We start from the raw sequence: 17,204 nt of genomic DNA, 5'->3' as shown, positions 1-17,204 counted from the left end.
CTCAAAGCACTACAAGGTAAAACCAAACTAGAATTAAGAATAAGTGCTTCCTAATCAAAATTCCATTGCCTTTTTCCAAACTTAACTTGTTTTCTAAGATTATCTATTACTGGAAAGTGAAGACCACAACATAAATCCTAAGCGAAGATAATCCCAATACTTTTTGATCTTGTCTGCTATAATTTACTACTCAAATAGCATAAATTGGAAACAGAGTACTTGGTTTCCATTACCCTCTTTAGACTAGACATAAAAAACAATATTTTTAGGATATCTTTGCAAGCAATAGGGTACCTTAAATATAAATGATGGAAAGTAAAGAGGGAAACAATGTAAGGCAATTTCAGGTCCAAAAGGTGCTTACTCTGTAAGTGTCTTGCACTGCAGTCTCCTCACGTCTCAGATCCTTTGCAAGTGGCATGCAATCAAGCCTCCATTCTGAGCTGAATGCTTCTAACTTATTAATTCTAACAGACAAGATAAGGAAAAAGAAAACCTCTGAAGCATGTAAATTCCATTGTTTTAATGTATAAGTAGTTTTAACCCTGAAGGGTAGCTCACTAACCAACGAGGAGCTCTTGAATGCGGAATGACGTTCCTCAGTTCCTCCTTTGAGTGCAACATCATTATTCTGTATATGAGCAGTTACTCCTGAAAACACTGATTTTATAGCTTAGATCAATCATCCCCAATACTGGGAAGCAGAACTCTGAGCAGCAGTAGGGCTGCAAGGTCTGAAACAATATGGATACAAGCACATCAAATGTAGATGGAGTGAATAATTTTTGACTTTACAGAATGGGGTTAATTAAAGCTATCCTCACTTATCTCATGGTATATTTTAGGACAATGTATGCCATAATAAATATTCTAGTACAATTAATACACTTACCAGTGATAGATTTTTCCAATGAATGTACATTAAAATATAAGTACTACCTTGTTGAAGTTTCAAAATATTTTGCTACCATGCAAGGATTCTCACATTAAAGACAGCTGGATCCATTACTTAAATATTAGGATGGGCAATGTATTTTGCACTCCTGGTAGTATTAATATTATTCAATATTTGGTAGTATGCTTACTTTGTATTTGGGAAAATATTTTTAATCAATGAACAAATATGGAAAGTGTGTATAATAAACAAAATGTGAAATATAGAGGGAAAAAAGATTATTATGAGTCCCTCACATTTAACTATTATTGTGAACTATCCCTAGAATACATCACAGCAGAAAAATATGTGAACATAGCTGCCTCACATTTTTCTTGTCTGTAGGAGTGTTTTTCAACATTTCTATTTTTTGTGATAATAGTGATGGAATATCAATCAAATGTTTTGAACTACATGGAAGAAATCTCTATGTGAATGCAAAGCATGACTATTATTACTCTGCAATAAATCCCAGCTAACGTGTTAGGTAATTAAGGGAGAGAGCTGGGGAGTCATTAAAAATAATGGATACTTCACCATCTTTGCAAGGTGCTGTTTTTTTACTGTTCCTCAGAACCTTCAAAGAAGTGTCAAGTACAAAAAATAAATATATAAGTGCTCAATGAAAGCAGAAGTCTGTCAAGTCTTCTCCAACCAGCGCATTCTGGGGCACTGTGCAGAGAAGGGTTCTCAGTAGCTCCCAAAGTCTGTTATTAACAGGGAACTGTAAGACGGCTTCAGAGTCCACCCTGGCATCTAAGGTCTTGTGCTTCTCACAAGGGCAGTGGTTGTTAAAGCATTGCCAACTAATGGTCCGAATAGTTAATTCTTTATTGCTTAGAAGGTACACGTTCAGTAAGCACTTCATTGCTCAAAAACACATATTTCACAATTGCCTGAAGTATAAGGACTGAAAAGTTTATGGGCACTGAGATCTTAGTTAATTCTCCTGCCTCGGTTCCTTTCAGCTCAAACACTACCTGGTCTTTAAACCTTGAATAAGCCATGATCATTAACAACTTACCCACTTTTCTGGAATCACTCAAATCTTGTCTATCACATGAGGTCAATCTAATATCTCACTTTTCAGTCAGAATTACAATGTCATCCTTCAGTTACTTAAGTGATCGCTAAGGACATCAGCCACACAACAATAGCCAGCCCAGATATTTAGGAAATATTTCTGAGCTGAATTTATGGCATTATTTCTGGAATAAGAAACTAGAAAGAAGTTTAAAAATCTTCTGTTGTTTTTTCAGACTTTTATGGTGTTATGACATGAAATCATGCTGGGATAAGGCAGCGAATAGGGCACAATTGACCACAGCCAATTATCTTTTTATGCAGGAGGAATTTCGAGATTGTTTTAACCCTGGGGGGAAAAGCAGGCTTGTAATAAGAAGCACAAAATGGTATTTCTTCTGCCTTGATCCTACATTTCTAAACAGGCTTTAGTTTCCTCCAGCTATTACTTTTAGCCTGAAGGTAATGCCTGCTCATTCCAACAACAACCATTTCACTTTCTCCTTTTCCTGTTATCACTCCCTGTGATAGCAACTACTGAAATTTCTCTTATCAATGAGCTACCCCTTTCACTGAGACAGCTTCCTAAGCATGGTGTGTCCACCACTGGTTATGATGCTTGGCAGAGACTACCCAAGTCTATAAATACTGTAAATACAGTTAGACTTGCCAGAACCTTGTGCATTTGGTCTATGTCCAAGTGGAGATCCTAAATGTTGGTCAGCAAAGGGTGATATAAATACATAAGAAATGTTCATTTATAGAACCTGCTACCCGAGGATTAATGATGGTACATTGCTATTTTAGTCAGTCCTAACAGTCATCTAGCTGAGGACATAAAGACTTGGAAAAGTTAAGTAACTTTCAGAAGGTCACATTATTGCAAACAGGGGATTGCAATTCAAGTCTGTGTCATTTCAAGGCCCTGTTCTTTCCACTGTAAACCACTTCATGTTCTAACCAGCAAGAGGCACAAAATCTGCTACATGTGCCACAAAAGTGAGGAACTGGGTGAGCTCTGGCTCTTTGCTCTCTGATCTGTACTCACTGTTGATTCAGTCAGGGAATTCTGTACTTACCCATAGTGATAGTGATTATAATCAGGAAGCTTCTAGAAACTGCTGAAAAATGAATCTGACCTTCAGGGAGGCTGGGACAAAGAGTGAGATTTCCTGCCAAATATGAATAGAAAGGATAAAATAAAAGGGAGCCAACAAAGTGCTCCAAACTTCTAGAGGACTCCTCTAGGTCAGTAATTTTATAGAGTATTTTATAGACCCCATGTTGTAGACATGGGGTCTCTGTCACTAAGAGACAGTTAGCAGCCTTTCTCATTATCAGAACTCCTTAAGTTGAAACATCATTGAGAGACAAACGCCTGTCATCAATCAGATATTGGCTTGTTATTTTCCATGAACTTGACGTATCCCTGTTTTCCCATATGCCTTCCCTCTTCCTGCTACACACTGCCTTCCCACTCTCCCTCCTCCTCTTCATTTGTCACCTCCTGTTCCCTCCCCTGCTTCTTCTGTCTTCAATTTAGCAATATTAAATGTTTTAATTGTGAAATAATATGCATTATACTGAGGGTTTTCAGTTTAATAGAAATATATGTACCAAAACTCCATGCTTATATGCATGTGTGTGTGTGCATGTCTGTGATGAATGATCCATAGTAATAATATTCACAAAAATATATTATGAGATCTGAAATGAATGCGGGATGGGTGAGTTAAGGTGTTAATAAAAACATAAAGTATGTCTCAAGGTACTCTCCCTGTCCTTCCTTGGACCTTGATATCCGCTGCTATCCATGTGTCATGACAAAAGCAGCAGCAAATGCAGGAAGCTCTGACAACTATTTGCAGAGTAGTGTAAAGGTCTGCCTGACGCTGCATGTTTTGAATATATCAGCATGACAACAAGGCATCTACTTGGTTATCAATAAGAATGTAGACAAATCGGAGCATTATACATGTCTCCTATTTTAACAAACCTCAGAGCACTGAGCAGATGACAACCAAATTTACAGAGACTTCAAGCACCACAGTAAATGGTGTCCTTCGTCCTGGTGATCTAAAATAGGTGACCTCTGACACAGTACAGTGATTCCTGGATTAGCACAGATCCCTCAGAAAAAACGTTCACGTTGGAATGGGGCTCCAGTTATTGTTGCTGTCCTTAGCACAAGGTCAGCAGATGTAGAAAATGAGGAAGACAAAGACAGAGATGATTTTTCCACATCAGTTCTAAGCCTGGAAGACACAAAGACACATTCTAGGGTGCTGCCGAGAGGCCCCAGCCACTTGGGAATTGTGGAGCAAGGCTGCAGCTGGATTTGATCCTTTTTAAAAAATGTTTATTCATTTATTTTCATCTACTTGTAGGCAGAGCAACAAAGACAGAGAGAAAACGATAGAGTCAGATAGATCTGTATCATCTGGTTCACTCACCAAATGTCCAAAGAAGCCAGGGCTAGGCCAGCCTGAAACCAGGAACCCAGCTTTGCAGGTAAGTCTCCCATATGCATGGCTAGGGCTCAGAAACTTGAGCCATCATCTTCTGCCTCCTAGTGCACATTAGCAGGAGAGTGAATCATAAGCAGAACATAGAGGACTTGAACGGCCCTCTAACATGGGATGCAGGCATCCCAAACAGTGGTTTAATGTGCAGAAAATGACAGTCCCTGATCATTTTCTTTTTTTTTTATTTCATTCCATATTCCCCAAACATTTAATGAAGTACAAGCAACAAGTACATAGTAGCTTTTATTTAAAATTCTCACTATTTAAAATTTTCCCACACCCAGAAACTCCAAAAACTTCTCATCTCCCCCACAATGTCACACACACCCTCCTGAACACACCCTTAAACATCACCTTAGTTTTTCCTTCTCTGTTCTCTGCAGTGCCACATAATACACTTTGAGAAGCTTCCATGTAGACTCTTTTTGTACAATGTTTAACTATTTATTTGATTTTTTTAAACTTTTATTTAGTAAATATATAAATTTCCGCAGTACAGTTTATGGATTACAATGGCTTCCCCCCCATAACTTCCCTCCCACCCGCACCCCACACATCTCCCACACCCTCTTCCATTCCATTCACATCAAGATTCATTTTCAATTATCTTTATATACAGAAGATCAATTTAGTATATATTAAGTAAAGATTTCATCAGTTTGCACCCACACAGAACATAAAGTGCAAAATACCATTTCAGTACTAGTTATAGCATTAATTCACATTGAACAACACATTAAGGACAGAGATCCTACATGAGGAGTAAGTGCACAGTGACTCCTGCTGTTGACTTAACAATTTGACACTCTTGTTTATGGTGTCAGTAATCACCCTAGGCTCTAGTCATGAGTTGCCAAGGCTATGGAGTTTGCCGACTTCGATCTTATTCCGACAAGGTCATAGTCAAAATGGAAGTTCTCTCCCCCTTCAGAGAAAGGTACCTCCTTCTTTGTTGGCCCCATTCTTTCTACTGGGATTTCACTCTCAGAGATCTTTCATTTAAGTGTTTTTTTTTTTTTTTTTTTTTTTTTTTGCCAGAGTGTCTTGGTTTTCCATGCCTAAAATACTCTCATGGGCTCTTCAGCCAGATTCAAATGCCTTAAGGGCTGATTCTGAGGCCAGAGTGCTGTTTAGGACATCTGCCATTCTATGAGTCTACTGTGTATCCTGCTTCCCATGCTGGATCGTTCTCTCCCTTTTTTATTCTATCAGTTAGTATTAGCAGACACTAGTCTTGCTTGTGTTATCCCTTTGACTCTTAGACCTATCAGTGTGATCAATTTTGAACTGAAATTGATCCCTTGGACTAGTGAGATGGCATTGGTACATGCAACCTTGATGGGATTGTATTGGAATCCCCTGGCACATTTCTAACTTTACCATTTGGGGCAAGTCCGATTGAGCATGTCCCAAATTGTACAACCATTTATTTTATTTATTTGAAAGGCAGAGTGACAGAAAAAGAGAGACAGACAGAGAGCTCTCCCATCTGCTGGTATACTCCCCAGTTGGCTGCAAGAGCCAAGTATGGGTAACGCCAAAGCCAGAATCCTGGTACCCTGATCTTGGACTTCACAGCCTCCAGTACTGTGAGAAAAAAAAAAAAAAAAAAATTTCTGTTCCTTTAAATTGCCCAGTCTAAGGTGTCTTGTTGTAGAAGCATTAATGGACTAAGACAGGTTAAATCAGGTCTCAGTTATTCTTCAACTGGAAACAGAAGTTGTCTTCAGGACATAGAAGCCCAAAGTTGTCAGCCCAAGCAAAACTGATTTGCTTTCGTGGCCTCCTCAGCTTAACATCAACTTTAACTAGAAAGCTTCATTTATTGATTTGTCATAAAGATCCAACCCTGAAATAACCAGATGGAAGAGATGCATAGGGATAGATATGTGGTGGAGGGCAAGCATGAATTTCCATTTTCCTGACACCACCCTTCCAGCACCTCAATGTATTCACCAACCAGAAAGTTACTGCTGGGTTTTATCTTGTTTGGCTCCCAAGAGAAGCTGAACCATCAAATATCTCAAGGGTTAGAAATGCCTAAGCAGAGAAGGAGAAATGCCAGAGGAGAAAAAAAAAAATCCCATGCCTTAAAGATTAGAAGAAAGCATCTACTTTCTTTTTGTGTGTGTGTGTGTGTGTGTTTTATATAGTCTGTGTTTATTTTATATGTATATATGATAGAAAATGTTTTCTTTTTTTAACTTTTATTTAATGAATATAAATTTCCAAAGTACAGAATATGGATACAATGGCTTCCCCCCCATAACGTCCCTCCAACCCACAACCCTCCCCTACTTTCCAAACCACATTCCAATCCCTCTCATCTTACTACTAGAGGGAATAGTAGTGGAGATATACCAGCAAGAAATACCTGCAATTCAGTGTGACAAGTGGTGAAAAAAAGATATGCAAAAATGACTACTGTGGTAAGAGACAGACTCCTTTCTTTGGCTTTGAGGTTTTAGGATTTTAGGGAAAGTCCCAGATAAGAGGTTACATAAGGACAGTTGTTAAATCATGAGTTGGTGCTTGAGTAGAACAATGGAGTAGAAACTTGAGGTGGGGGCCGAAACTGTGACATAGTGGGTAAATCCACCACCTGAAGTGCCGGATCCTCTGTGGGCACCAGTTCAAGTCCGGGCTGCTCCACTTCCCATCAAGATCTCTGCTATGGCCTGGGAAAGCAGTAGAAGATGGCCCAAGTCCTTGGGATCCTGCACCATCCAGAGAGAACCAGAAGCTCCTGGCTCCTGGCTTCAGACAGAGGCAGCTCCAGCCATTGCAGTCATCTGGGGAGTGAACCAGTGGATGGAAGACCTCTTTTTCTCTCTCTGCCTCTCATTCTCTTTCTGTGTAACACTGAATTTCAAATAAAATAAATAAATCTTTAAAAGATAGAAAGAAAGAATGAAATATCAGAGGGTGGAAAAGGCATCAGCCAACAAAAGGTATTCAGGAAATGGTATTTAAAATCCCAGTGGAAAGAACAGGTCATCAAAGAAGGAGGTACCTTTCTCTGAAGGGAGGAGAGAACCTCCACTTTGACTATGACCTTGTCTAAACAAGATAAGAGTCGGAGAACTCAGAGGGCTTCCATAGCCTTGGAAACTCATGACTGGAGCATAGGGAGATTACTGATGCCATAGACAGGAGTGTCAATTGGTAAAGTCAACAACAGGAGTCACTGTGCACTTACTCCTCATGTAGGATCTCTATCCTTAATGTGCTGTACATTGAGATTTAATGCTATAACGAGTACTCAAACAATATATTTCACTTTGTGTTTCTATGGGGGTGCAAACTGTTGAAATCCTTACTTAATGCATACTAAACTGATCCTCTGTAAAAAAAAAAAAAAAAAAAAAAAAGAAATTATCAATTCCCAACTTGACTCTCACTGGGATTAAACATGACAATAGGTCTGCTCTGATTTCATCATCATTTAAAAAAAATCATCTATTATTTTTCACTTTATGTTTCTGTGTGGGAGCAAACTGTTGAAATCCATACTTAATGTATACTAAGCTGATCTTCTGTATATTAAGATAATCGAAAATGAATCTTGATGTGAATGGAAGGGGAGAGGGAGTGGGAAAGGGGAGGGTTGTGGGTGGGAGGGACGGTATGGGGGGGAAGCCATTGTAATCCATAAGTCGTACTTTGGAAATTTATATGCATTAAATAAAAGTTTAAAAAAATAAAATAAAAAAAAATAAAATGTCAGCCATCAATAGGGCAGGGCATGTTGTGGGGAATGCGCAGAATAGTTTTGAAAAGGATGATGTTTGTTAATTAAAGAGTTCAACCAATGGCATTAAGTAGAACAAAAAATACTAAAAGGAATAAAGTATTAAGTTGTTCCTCGACAGTCAGCACAAGGGCTGATCAAGTCTTTGTTTCTCACAGTGTCCATTTCACTTCAACAGGTTTCCCTTTTGGTGCTCGGTCGGTTAGCTGTCACCAATCAGGGAGAACATATGATATTTGTCCCTTTGGGACTGGCTTATTTCACTCAACATGATCTTTTCCAGATTCCTCTATTTTGTTGCAAATGACTGGATTTCATTTTTTTTTTTTACTGCTGTATCGTATTCTATAGAGTACATAGCCCATAATTTCTTTATCAGTCTTCTGCTGATGGGCATTTAGGTTGATTCCATGTCTTTGCTATTGTGAATTGAGCTGCAATAAACATTGAAGTGCAGACAGCTCTTTTAATTGCGAATTTATTTCCTTTGGGTAAATTCCAAGGAGACACTATGAGAAACAATGACTTGATCAGCCCTCACCCTGACTGTTGATGAGCAACTTAATACGTTATCCCTCTTAGTATTTTTTTTCTTTGTTCTACTTAATACTTTTGGTTGAATACTGTAATCAATACACAGTTATTCTTAAGTGCTGAAACTTAACTGAAAAGTGAACGCTGTTAAATATAAGAGTGGGAATAAGAGAAGGAAGAGATGTGCAATTTGGGACATGCCCAAGCTGACTTACCTCAAACAGTAGAGTTAGAAACATACCAGGGGATTCCAATTCAATGCCATCAAGGTGGCATGTACCAATGCCATCTCACTAGTCCCAGTGATCAATTTCTGTTCACAATTGATCATAATGATAGGACTAAGAACCAAAGGGATCATATAAACAAGACTAGTGTCTGCTAATACTAGCTGATAGAATAAAAAAGGGAGAGAACGATCCAACATGGGAAGTGAGATACTCAGCAGATCCATAGAATGGCAGATGTCCTAAACAGCACTCTGGCCTCAGAATCAGCCTTTAAGACATGTGGATCTGGCTGAAAAGCCCATGAGAGTATTTCAGGCATGGAAAGCCAAGACACTCTGGGGAAAAAAAAAAAAAAAAAAAAAAAACTAAATGAAAGATCTCTGCGAGTGAGATCCCAGCGGAAAGAACAGGCCAGCAAAGAAGGAGCTACCTTTCTCTGAAGGGAGGAGAGAACTTCCACTTTGATTATGGCCTTGTCTAAACAAGATCAGAGTTGGCAAACTCAGGAGGCTTCCATAGCCTTGGAAGCTCATGACAAGTGCCTTGGGTGATTACTGATGCCATAAATAAGAATGTCAATTGTTAAATCAACAACAGGAGTCACTGTGCACTTACTCCCCATGTAGGATCTCTGTCCTTAATGTGTTGTACTATGTGAATTAATGGTATAACTAGTACTCAAACAGTACTTTACACTTTGTGTGTCTGTGTGAGTGCAAACTGTTGAAATGTTTACTTAGTATATACTAAATTGATCTTCTGTATATAAAGATAATTGAAACTGAATCATGATGAAGAATGGGATGGGAGAGGGGGTGGGAGATGGGATGGTTGTGGGTGGGAGGGTGGTTATGGGGGGAAAATGCCGCTATAACCAGAAAGTTGTACTTTTGGAAATTTATATTTATTAAATTAAAGTTATGAAAAAAGAAAAGTATGATAGTTTATATACTGAAGTTTTTGTAAGCCAATCTATATCATTTGTGCCTGGAGGAATATAATTTCTTAAGCAGGAATATGATTTTTTGTGGGGAGCAACCCGGACTAGACTGAGTTACTGGAATGAAGACTTATTCTATGCATCTGCTCTCCCACAATATGGCGCTGGGAGAGGAGGAAACAGCTTCTACGCAGCTGCCTCCAGTTCAACCAATAAACTGTAGGACCTACTCCTGATTAGAGGAGAGCAGCGTACTCGGCGTGTGGGCAGCCGAGTTAGGATTGGCGGAGGAGGACTATAAAGGAGGAGAGAGACGGCATGCACCAGGAACATCTACGGGGAACATCTAAGGGGAACACCTGTGCAGCCCCCGAGAGAGCCGGCCGGCGGTGTGCCGCTCCCCTGCGGAAGTGGGGAATGCGGCCAGGGGGAACTGCCCTTCCACGGAGGTGGAAGGGACAGTAGCCAACCCGGGAAGAACCAGCAGCAAACCCGGGGAGGGCCGAGCAGACGAAAGAACAGCGCAGGGTCCTGTGTCGTTCCTTCACGAAGAGGGGGAGCGACATAATGGTGCCGTGACTCGGATATGAAGCCTAGGCAGGGCTTAGTGTCGTTCCTCCATGAAGAGGGGGAGCGACAATTTTTATTTTTTAATTTTTTATTGATTTATTTTTTTTCTACTTGAAAGGAAGAGCAACACACACACACACACACACACACAAATTCCATCCACTGTTTCCCTCCCCCAAATGCCTGCAATAACCATGACTAGGCTAATTTGATACCAGGTGCCGAGAACTCCACTGGTGTCTCCCATATGAGAGGCAGGGACTGAGTACTTGAGCCATTACTACTGCCTCCAAACATACATTAGCATGAAGACAGACTGAAAGCAGAAGAACCAGAATGTGAACTGGAATTCTGGTATGGGATGCAGATATCTCATCCTAAATAGCTACTTACCCAGCTACAATTTTTATTTTTAAAATCTTTTTAAAGATTTATTTATTTGAAAGGCTGAGTTACAGAAGAAGAGGAAGGGAAAGAGATTTCCCATCTACTGGTTCATCTCCCAAATGGCTACAATGAGTGGGACTATGCCATGCTGAAGCCAGGAGCTCTGTAACTCCATCCAGGTCTCCCACATAGGTGGCAGGGACCCAAGCATTTGGGTCATCTTCTACTGCTTTCTCAGGTGCATTAGCTGGGAGCTGGATGAGAAGTGGAACACTCGGGACTCAAACCATCACCGATATGGGATGCCAGTATTGCAAGTGGATATGCCACAAGTTAAGCTCCAAGATTTTAATTTAAAAAAATCAGAACACAGAATAAATCATGAATCAAAAGTTGTAATGAAACTACTTAACAGATCTGAGGAGTCATGACAAGAGATCATAATTATCTGACTAGTACTACAAGTACAGATGGAAGGAAAAGATTGAAGAGAAACGGAGGAGGAACAGAACTTGGGTGTACTAATTGGATATCAAGTGTAAGGGAGAGAGAAGAGACAAAAGGACATTAAGGTTTTTCTGACTGAGGACAAAGTAGATGGTAATGTTTTTAACCACTGCAGAAAATGTAGCCCTAACATTAATTATTTCAACAGCCTTCCATCTGATTGCAACAGACCCCCAGCTTCCTCCTCAAAGCTTTCAATTTTTTTAAAAATATATCCACAAAGCAGAAAGTCAGCTGGAGCCATTATGGTGCATCTTTTGTGCGCCTTCTCTCATTCTTGAGCTCCCACTCAGCAGCACTAGCTGCCTACAAAGCAACTTTAAACAACTTCACCTGCCACCAGAACGGGCCTGGTCAATGACCATATCCTGTATCTGAATGATCCTAAGACTTTGGGGTTTACAACCTTCAGAATGTCACTGATTCCACACTAAGGCAGAGTGCTGGCCAAGAGCTTGCCATTGAAATTTCTCCCCTACCAGAATGCATGCTCTATGAAAGTAGAGATTTTAATGCTTCTTTTACCACAATGTCTCTGTATCTATGACAAGATTCTTCACTTAACTTTAGTTACACTCCTGAATTTCTCCCAGGCCCATCTATGCATTTATTTGCAAAATCTAGTTTAGCAAGAACACTGAGGGGTCAATTTAACAAGAAGCCCTTTCTCTAATACCTGATCACTCTCAATATCTGATCAAAATTCCTCATCACCCACCTTTGGTGTGATTACCCTGGCCTTCCATCCACAGAAATCCTCTTATAGCAGTTCAACCAGAATTCCCCAACACATGATGTGCTTATCTTAGTTGTTTTCTATCCACTGATTGCTCCTGCTCTTTGGCTATCAATCCCCACTTCTCTCTGCTGTATTCCAAGTGGAACCTAATTCTATACTAGGATCTCTTTCCCCTATTGCAAAGGTTCTGAATAAAATGTGTCTCCACTGCTTTAACTTTCAGCCAGCTCTGATTTTCCTTAGTATCAGTAATAAAGTCTGGCACATAATAGGCATCCAACAAATATTTTTTAACTGAACTTTTTAAGTTAGTATACTATCACAATTAGGATATTGACACTCATGCAAGATACAGAACATATGGCCCTTTTGCAGCTGCACCCACCTCCTCCAAAGAAAGGTTGCTCCAAATTTTGCTGTCAAATTAGGTCTATGAAAATCAATTGTAAAAGATTGGAATCAACCTAGAAGTCTGTACTCAGATCATTTCACAATAAACAGCTTTTACATCAGTTTTTTTTTTAAATAAATGTAACAAATTGGGGCTATTTTTTAAAGAAACAAAAAAGGACAAAAATGGACAGACATTTACTGTAGTAGAAAAGATGCCACTTGGGACACCCACATCCCATATGAGAGTGCCTGAGTTCAAGTCCTGGCTCTACTTCTGATTCTGGATCCCTGTTAATGTGCATCTGGGAGGCAACGAGTTATGGCTCAAGTAGTTGGGTCCCTGCCAACCACGATCTGGATTGATTTCTGGCTCCTGGCTCTGGTTTTGCCCAGTCTCAACCACTGCAAACATTTGGAGAGGGGGCCAGTGAATGGGAGATCTCTACTGTCTGTACCTGACTCTCTCTCTCTGACTCTCCCCCCCTTTCTTCTCTCTCTCTCTCTCTCTCTCTCTCTCTTTCAAATGAATAAAATTAAAAAAATAATTTTTAAGACAAAAAGCAATTAAGTGCAGTAAATTAGATCTTGGCTCTAAATCAATACTGGTAAGTCATTGTTATTTACAATAAATCTATTTAGGTTAGAACAACATTCTAAAGTATATTACCTCTTTAAGATGACTATTACTTCATATTTTATAAAAACCTCTTAAACTACCAGTTCCAACCATCTTGAATGAAAACGTCTATCCTAGGCCCACCCATCACTGTGCTTAAAAGTTTACTCTCCAAGTAGAGGCTCAAATTCAGTCCAAGGGAACCTAGGGAAGGGGAGTGGAGGGCAGGGAAATGCTGTTATCTCCTTTCTGTTTCATTTTTCCTCTTTTGAGCCAAACCCTCATTCTAAATTTTGTTTTCCTCTCCCAACTATAAAAAAGGAAAGAATAAAAGGGAAAAACACTCTCCTACACATATGATTAATAATATTGATGTGAACAGTTGAGGGGAAGGAAGACTAAAGATTACCATCTTTAAATATCAGCAATACACTTGTGCTCTCTCATTTTTTTGAAAACAGGAAGAAAGTTGAGCAAACTGAGAAGTGTAAGTGGAACTGGCACTCAGAAACTGGGTTTGAGATTGAAGGTGTTGTTAGACTTGCCTCCTTCACAGCCATCCTCCACAGAGCCACAGCCTTGGTCATGTGACTCCCACTGCCTACAGACAAAGTGCACTCTCTGGCCTGTTAACAGCTTCCATTTTCTGATTCCTGCGATTTCCCCAGTCTCTTTACTACCTGCTGTTCTCTAACATGTATGTGCCTACCTAGGAAATACTAACCAACATCTCCTCCCTCATCCCAACAAGTGTCCTATGCTGTGTGTCACTAACATTCAGTCTACACATTATTTATACACAGTGTCCATGGAAGATATCCCTGCCACCTAAGTTAAAACTTGAGTCTATTGACCAACTTTTCTTTTCTCCAAATCCACAGAAACCCAATTCAGATGACTTCAGGAAAACAAAGGGAATCTTTATCACACAGGAACAAGTTATGGGAAGAACAGACCACAGATGCTAATTTTGCTGTAAAAAATTCTGCCTGACTACAATTCAATAAAATTACAATCGGTATATATTTTGGTCTTCCCTAATCTATATTTCCGAGATTACTTTCTTTGTAATTTATCAATACCAAACACAAAAACCTGGACAACAGAGATTGAATATATACTTGTCAATTAAAGATCATTAAATGTCAGTTGGTAGACCTGGAAAGTGGTACCCTGTGAGAATGTTCGTTAGGGGTACTTCAAAAAGTTCATGGGAAGTGGAATTGAAAGGTAGTACATGTTTTCCATTTAATGTTTGAATATCCCTTTTGGATAGGAAATCTTGTCTATATCTATAGATGCAGAACTTGGTGAGTGGAGTTTCAGATGAAAGAAAATTCATATCTTTAAGGATAGATTAAGATGCTAGGCTTCTATATTAAGCTTACAGTAAAGGTTGGGTACCTTGCCATTGAGATGGGAGGATAGGAGGTAAACTCTGTGATTACGCAAGTGGGAACTAAGGTAGAGATGAGCTGAAAGAGCTCATGCCCTCTGGTCTCCCTTGCTCATGGTGACAATGGGCAATGTGATCTGTTTCAGAGAGAAGATGGATTTGGAACTGAGGTGGGAGGACTAAGGAAAGGGGTGACTTAGAAAAGCTGCTGAGCAAAGTGGAAACAGTTTCTCCTGAGAGACAAAGAAGAGTGAAGTGGTGGAGTAACTAATTACTATTTTACCACAGACCACATGCCTCACAGTATAGCCAGCACAGCATGATCAGGAATCCTGTGAATGTGAGTGCTTCATTTTATACAGCAAGCTCACTCTTAGAGAGCAGTCCCTTCCATTCTCCCATATACTCCTTCTTATACTTGCCTGTATATTCTTTTTCTCTTCCTGGAAATATAATTGAGTCCCACTGATCTGAAAAAAGAATTTTTCCTTTCTGTCTAACTACAGCCTTTCTCCTTCTCCCTAAAATTTTTGAAGAATAGCAACAATTCACTTTTTTCTATTACCTACTTTCCATTCACTGCCTCATCTGCTTCTCTGAGTTTGGCTCAAATGCACTGAAATTACTCTTGCAAAGCTCATTGTACTGTTTACTCATTACAAAGAACCATAGCCTTTTGTCTAAATCCTTCTTTTTTCCAGGTATAGTGAAAATTTGAGTCATTGGCAATACCCTCCCTTTGAAACATTCTCATTCTATGGCTTTGGCCATAGCAATCAGAATCACAATAGAGGTGCAGGCATTTGGCTTAGTAGCAAAGATGTTGCTTTGGGAAACCTACATCCCACATCAGAGAGCCTGGATTTGAGTCTCAGCTCTGTTCCTCACTCCAGATACTTGCTAATGTGTACCCTGGGAGGTGGCAGGTAATGACTGGAGTAATTGGGACTTTGTCACACATATGGAAGATCCGGATTGAATTTCTGGCTCCCAGCTTTGGTCTGCCCCAGTCCTGGGTGTTGTGGGTATTTAGGGAGTGAACCAGCAGATGGAAGACATCTCTCTTTCTCTCTCTCTCTTTGTCTGACTCATCTCTCTTTCAAAAATAAATAAATTTCAAAATCAAGAAAAAAGTATTACACTGCACTTAGGCATGTTTCTGTTGAACTTACAGACAAAAACTGAAAATGGGTGCATATGATAAATTCTCTTTTACAACCCAGAACTTATTGATCATTATGAGTTTTGATACATATAAGCAGGAATAGGCTTTTTAAAAAGAAAAAAAAAACATACAATATGAAACACTAAAGTGGAAGACTATGGCTTGATTCTGGGTCATGCAGTTACCTCATGGTATGGAGTGGAAGAAATCATAAGACCTCTCTACACCTCAATGTATGTAGCTGTGAAACAGCTACAATACTCACCTGGCAGTATTGCCAGCAGAACTCAATTACTTAACATTTGAGAAATCTTGAATTCGTACTGTGTACCAGGCATTTGCATACTCGGGATACAATAGCAAAAGAAAATACTCCCTGTATTATTGAATTTGGAAGGGAAAGAGATAATAAACAATAAATATCATAAATACATATATGGTATGGAACATTCAAGGGTAGCAATGACATAGGAAAATATAAGCCAAGGAGAGAGGATTGGACAATTCTCTGTAATAGAACAGGTAATAATTTTAAACAGGGTGGCCAGAGTAAGCCTTATTGAGAAAGTGACATTTGAGCAAGAACTTTATGAAAGGAGGAAATTAATCATGTGGAAATTTGAGAAAAGCATGTTTCTGGCAGAAAAGATGGACCGTGAAGGTCAATGCACCTAGAACCAGTGAAAGAGGAGGAGAGCAGATGAGTCAAAGAGGTAAGAAAGAGTGAGGTGTTCCCTTATGAAAAGTTTTAAGGATGTGTCCTTTGTTTTGAGTGAAATTGAAAGTCTTTGTAGGGTTTTCAGGAAAAGACATAATTGCCAATGTGTGTTAACAAGACCCACCTAGCTGATGTGCAGAGAATAGACTGCATGGGATAAAGGAAAAGCAGGAGACTTGGAAGCTACTGCAAAACTCCTGGGAAAAGATGCTGCTGGTACTTACCAGAAAGGTGGTGGTAAGTTGTGGTAAGAGTGATGATAAAGAGTTTGCCTACAGGTAGGTTTTTTTTTTATTTTATTTACTTTAAAAGCAAAGAGGAGAGAGAGAGACAAAGAAATATCCCACCCACTGGTTCAATACCCAAATGCCTGAAACAGCCAGTGCTGGGCCAAGTCAAACCTAGGAGCCAGGAACTCAATCCAGGTCTCCCACAGGCGTGACAAAGACCCAACTACTTAAGCTATTATCCACTGCCTCCCAGGGTACACATTAGCAGGGATCTGAATTCTGAAGCACAGCCAGGATTTGAACTCCTGCACTCCACTATGAGATGTGGTGTCCCAAGTTGAGTCTCAACCACTGCATCAAATGGCCACACCTAAAAGATTTTGAGGATAGCGGTGAAAGTATTTTCTGACTGGCTTGGCTGTGAGAATAACCACTAAAAGAAGATAAAATAGATCATTCGAAGGTTTTGACCTAGGCCACTAGAAAGGCAGAGTTACCTTTTTGTCTGATAGAAGTAATGAATACCACAACATAAAATTTGTGTAA

General features: G+C 39.6%; 1 non-coding gene across 1 annotated transcript; it reads left to right on the top strand.

The window, feature by feature from the left end:
- The first annotated feature begins 15,687 nt into the window (after positions 1-15,687).
- On the top strand, positions 15,688-15,814 carry LOC127483089 (small nucleolar RNA SNORA40). The gene has a single exon (XR_007909053.1). It is a non-coding gene; the product is annotated as a small nucleolar RNA SNORA40 (small nucleolar RNA).
- The last annotated feature ends 1,390 nt before the right edge of the window (positions 15,815-17,204 follow it).

The sequence above is a fragment of the Oryctolagus cuniculus genome, chromosome 4 (genome assembly GCF_964237555.1).
Source record: "Oryctolagus cuniculus chromosome 4, mOryCun1.1, whole genome shotgun sequence".
Taxonomy (NCBI): domain Eukaryota; kingdom Metazoa; phylum Chordata; class Mammalia; order Lagomorpha; family Leporidae; genus Oryctolagus; species Oryctolagus cuniculus.
This window is presented reverse-complemented; position numbering and strand designations above follow the sequence as displayed.